Consider the following 5,712-nt stretch of genomic DNA (forward strand, 5'->3'; position numbering starts at 1 on the left):
CTCTGACTTCACACCGAAAAGCCAAATTTCTGCTCCGTAGCAGTAGCATGAATATTTACAACATGCACTCTCCCCAGCAGACTGTGCTCAGATCCTCTTAGAGCTGGGGGTGGTGGGGGAAGGGTTTTCCTGTCCTGCAAAGCTTGGAGATTTTAAACATTTTTCCATTCCACACTGGGATGAAACAGACTTTTTGAAATGTTTTTGCTAAAAGCCACAAAACAGACACACCTCACCCCAAAACAGTCCCCTGGCAAAGACATTCACTTAGGATGTGGGAGAGTCACATACAAGTTCCTGCTCTGCCTGATTCAGAGAAGAGACTTCAACCTAGGTCTCCTGCATCCTTGGCAAATGCCTTAACCACCAGGCTATAGCATCAGAGTTTCACTCTACATCTCTCCCATTAGAGCTGTTTCACTTTGTATAAGTAATTTCATAGTCATTGACTATAGCAAGCAAGAGAGATTGACTGAATCAAGTGCCTCGTCTGAATCTGGCAATACAGGTATACAGTTGGATGCTCTTGCTGCTGGGCTATTAGCAGATGGAGGGTGTCAGTTGCACATGCATGTTCTAGAGGGCTTCTCACTAGCTGTGTAGACTTTGCTTTGACATTGTCGTTCAAGCTCTCAAGCTCACCCCCCTCACACTTCTTAGCCTGAGCGCCAGAATGAGCTGCATCATCTACAGAGCCATTTTTAGAGTGATAGCATGAATCTGTGGCCTCAGGCTGGGAGGCTTGCTCTCAGATGCAGTGTAGACATGCCCCTGCATAACATAGGCTACAGACTCCCCTGAATAAATTACTGAACTAGAGCATGGTCCCCACAAAAAACTTCCAATCTTGATCTAAAAATTGCCAGTGATGGAGAATCCACCATGAACCTCAGTAGTTTATTCTGGAGATTAATAAACCTTACTACATAGGAATGCCTTATTTCCTGTCTGAATTGGTTTAGCTTCAGTTTCCAGCCATTGCTATACCTTTCTCTGCTGGATTAAAGGAGCCCACTATCAAATATCCATTTCCCATGTAGGTACTTAGATTGTGATCACATCAAGGATGGGGACTCTATCCTGAGAAACAGTGACTCTGAATAAATTTCCTTGCAAAATCTTGGTTTTGTTGAATCATCATTTTCACATTAGACATTTAATCACAATATTCCCAACCAGCTCTCATAGAGACAGATATGGACCATGCTATGTATTCTCTATTCCGCACAGTGCCTGAATATACTGCCTCCACTTTGTTTCCAGATTCTGCTAACTCAGTGCAAGGAAGTGATTATGGGAACCTAACACAGATTTCCCATGTGACTACAAAACTATACTATAAAATTGTAAGTGCAAAATTAGAACAAGAGATACTATGAGAGGCTGCTAAATAGATTTAATGGTGCTTAGCATTACCCTTTTGAAGCCGTAACCCTGAATCTTATTTTTTTAATGTTATGGTGATGATCATGAGAGATAATTATGGTTGTGTGTGCTCACACTTATTACTACAACAATAGGATAGTTGTGGGGGTTTTGGCAGTACTCTGATAGCCCAAAGGGTCAAACCATCACTCCTGGTGCAATTGCACTATGCGTTTGCTGAAAAGGATTGCTGTTCTATTTGAACCTTTATTAGCCAAAAAGTAAGTGTCTTCCTCTGTCCAGATTTGAGATCAATATGCAACCACCAGGCAACACTTTGGATTGTAGTTGATTGCACAGCATTCACAATGGCAAATTGTGCATTATGAAGATGATAAACCTATATGAGAAAAATATCCACTAGTGAAGACCATAGTGTGTTGATGGCCCACAGTGGAATTTAAGAATAAACCCACACACAACTCTAGCGATTACTGGTCTAAAGTTCTCCCCTCTCAAGTGACTGATGCATGGTAATTTTTCTGTATCGTAGGCTACACAGTAATAGTATACACTCTTCTCACCACATAATTAGTTCTTTTGGGGTTTATACAAACTGATTTTCATACTCCTGAACTCTTGTGCTGGTAAAAAATAAATCTGAGAACTGAAAACTACAGGCTAATGTCAGGTTTCAGAGCAGTAGCTGTGTCCCACCTGATGAATCCATACCTGCTGTTTGAATGCTGTATTGGGTTATTTATATATATTCCTTTACTCTTCATTGGGATTAGAACGCCAGAGAGGTATTAACCACATGGTCAAACTCAAGCACACAAGCCACTGCAAAGGGCCTTTGAAACAAATCTGGCCATGTTTCAACCACTAATCTTGAATTTTGGAGGCATTGCAAAATTGTGTCAGACAGTGACCTTCTGTGATGGTCAAAGTGAGTAACAGATAAACAGAGAGGTCTTGTTTATGTTCAGTTTCACTTTGTGCTATAAAACTGTGTGCGTCAGGATCAGTGGGCATGTGCATTTTCACTTAAAAGCAAAACAAATTAAACTACAGAGCCCATAGCATGGGGCTGGTGAGTGTACTTATCTGTTAAGAACCAAGAACATATACAGAGACTAAGGCTATTAACATCTATTACAAATACTAAACTTAATGTGTGCAATGTGTAGCCTTTCGGTGGGCTAGAGTTCACTTCATTGCCCTTCTGCAGCACCTACAAAACCCAGTTCCCATACAAAAGTAGCTGGAGACCCAGAATTCCGTCTCTAAGGATTTTCAGCAAGGATTGCCCAGGGTAAACCTCCCCACATACAAGTCCCAAAAGGAACTAAAGAAATCAATTAAGATTTTATAAAAGTACTTAATTAATGATAAAGAAAGAAAGCATATAATGTCTACAGCATGACATGGCTCTTTTATAATCCAGACATTATCTTCAATAATACATAAACAAATAAAGAAAACAAAATTAAAATCTGCACAGTTCAGTCCCCACAGAAACACAGTGAGAAGAAACTGAGAGTTTCCAAAAGCTTAGGTTTAGTTCACCTAAGTCTCAGATAGAGTCTTTGATCACCAAATCTATACAGTCTGCTCAATCTAAAATAACATCTTCCCTCCACTTGCTTGTAGGAAGAATCTTCATCTGAAATCCATGCAGACTTCCTCTGCTGAAATCACTGTTCTTCTTTGAGTGCTGTCCCTGTGGGTGCTCTACTCCGGGCGACGGTGCGTCCGGCGCCGTTGATCGGAGATCTTCAGTAGCAGTGCCTCAGTGGGACGCATATGCTCAGCTGCTGACTCATGGTCTTGTTAGAGTCTGCCTAAGCGCGCGCGTCCCATGCCCCTCTCAGTTCCTTTTCAACAGTCCTCGGTTAAAGACGGGACTCAGGGCAGTGCTGATCCTCTTCTCTGGTTTCTGAAGGAAACAATTACAAAGAACATAGAAATAGTTAGTTAGTAACATCCCAGTTGTTTCCCTTCCTTTAGAATAGTTACTTAGTTTAAAAAACAAAACGAAACAAAAAAAACTTTTTTCTTCAAGTTTGTCTCCCGCTGAGACACTCTCCCCTGGCATTCCTAGCACAATAATGCCAGGGGCTTCAGGATTCAAAAAATGTGCTTCCTGTCAGGACTCTATGCCAAGGTCCTGTGGACACTCACCTTGTGTGACGTGCCTCTGCGAGACACACATCCCTGCCAAGTGTGTCCATTGCACAAGCCTCAAAACCAGGGCTTGTCGTGACAGGGACCTGTGGCTGAAAATGCTTCTCATGCAGAAATCCCTGCAGCCACCTCTGGAGATGGCCAGTGGCAAACCCTCTCCCTCACGCTCCCCAGCCAGGTCCGAACCGATTGGGAGCGCGGCTTCACCCTCTCAGGCGAAGAGGCAGGAAGCTCAACTGTCTCAGTGCAGAGACTTTCACAATGGTAAAGGGTCTCCTGCAAGATCCTTACCCTCAGAGCTGACAGCACCAAAGGCAGGTACCTCCAACCGTCCCAGCACCTCACCCATGGCTCCCACAGAGCACAGAGGCAGGGACCTGACCTCCCATACCGGGAAGGTCTCCTTGGCACGGGTCCCCTCAGCACCGAAAATAGACAAGGTGCCAACACCCAGTGCCGAAAAGAACTTTGGCACAGAGCCTGCCTGCCATTCAGATAACAGGAGTGGAGCTCCGCAGGGAGCCTTCAAGTGACCCACGGCACCGGGAAAAGTCAAACAAAAGTCTGTGCATGCCTCTGAGCACAGATCGCATGCAGCAGAATCACAGCCCAGGGAGCAGCAACAAAAGTTCCTCAGTCAGGACAACCTCTCAGTGGCACCTGAGCCTAACTCTCCGCTTCTGGACACACTGTGCTCACTCTTTGACCAGCCACTCTACCCACCTGACCTGGCTACCTTTACTGACAGTGAGCTTGATATGCAGCAGCAGGCAGAGTTCTCCCCACATGCCTCTCCTCCTCAAACAGAACCTTTTGCACCTCAGATCATGACTCACAACCACCAGCCTCAGTTTCCCTACTTCATCCCGCCGTGGGCGGCACCTAACTTTTCTTATCCGATGCCTTGGCCTCAGTGGTACCCCTGGCCAGCTCCTACTGCCACTTGCCCTCGTACTTCTTCCACCAGACCACACGCTCCTTCTGCACCTCTATCTCCAGCTCCATCTACTTCTAGAGTGCCTGAACCCCCCTCTAAAGAGGTGGGCTATGGACCGTACCCTGATTCACTGACTCCTAACTCTCCATCAGCTCCAGACGGAGCCCTCATGCCTCTGCCTCCACAGAATGTGGACGATTTTAAACAATTCCAGGAACTTTTCAAGAGGGTGGCATTCAGCCAAGACATTTAGAGGAGGTCCAAGAGACACAACACAGTCTCCTCAAAATCCTCCAAGCCTCTGTGCCCTCAAAGATCGTGCTTCCTAGAACCAGCTGACACTCTCTGGAAGACCCCAGCCTCTATCTTACCATCTTGCAAAAAGGCTGAATGTAAATATTATGTTCCTGCTAAGGACATAGACTTCTTATTCTCTCATCCACAGCCAAATTCTCTTGTAGTGGATGCAGTGACACACAGGAAGAAACAGCCGCACTACCGGCCCACCCCACAAGACAAGGACCTCAAAAGCCTTGACCTCTTGGGCCGCAAGGTTTATACCTCCTCCACTCTGCAATTTAGAATTGCAAACTATTCTGCCCTATTTGCAAGCTACGACTTCAATAACTACAATAAACTCTTTGATTTTACCTCCCATATCCCAGAGGACAGGAGAGCAGACTTAAGTCAGTCCTCGTCGAGAGCCAATTGGTCTCCATAATGCACCTACAAGCATCTCTAGACATGGCGGACACAGCAGCCTGCACTATGGCAACTGCTGTGGTTACGCACAGATCTTCCGGCTTTCTGCATCCAGTATTCCCAAAGACCTGCAGACCAAAGTGGAGGACCTCCCCTTTGCTAAAGATAAACTCTTTTCCAAGAAAACCAACAAAGTCCTTCAAACCATGAAAGACTGTAGAGCGACCCTGTGCACCCTGGGCATCTACCCATCCCTTCCCAGGAGACAAAGGTATCAACTTTATCAGAGGCCACACACACAACAGTATCACCAGCCTCAGCCCAGATCATATGATATGCCCAGGAACTGCCCTAGACCTCCTAGGCGCAGACAAAACCAAGCGCAAACAGCTACTTCCCACCCATCGGGAAATAAACAACAATTTTGAAGCATTGGTCAAGGGTCTGCATGACCACCCCTTGACTCCACCACCCACTTGCCCATTTGTCCACCACCTCCAGGTTTTCCACCATGCCTGGCA

At 45.5% G+C, this 5,712-nt stretch overlaps 1 long non-coding RNA gene across 1 annotated transcript; it reads right to left on the bottom strand.

Annotated features, from left to right (window-relative positions):
• Positions 1–2,781: 2,781 nt before the first annotated feature.
• On the bottom strand, positions 2,782–4,214 carry LOC135980861 (uncharacterized). Its single transcript, XR_010597766.1, has 2 exons — positions 3,844–4,214; positions 2,782–3,304 (listed from the first exon to the last, which is right to left on the bottom strand). It is a non-coding gene; the product is annotated as an uncharacterized LOC135980861 (long non-coding RNA).
• Positions 4,215–5,712: the final 1,498 nt, after the last annotated feature.

The sequence above is a fragment of the Chrysemys picta genome, chromosome 1 (genome assembly GCF_011386835.1).
Source record: "Chrysemys picta bellii isolate R12L10 chromosome 1, ASM1138683v2, whole genome shotgun sequence".
Lineage (NCBI taxonomy): Eukaryota > Metazoa > Chordata > Testudines > Emydidae > Chrysemys > Chrysemys picta.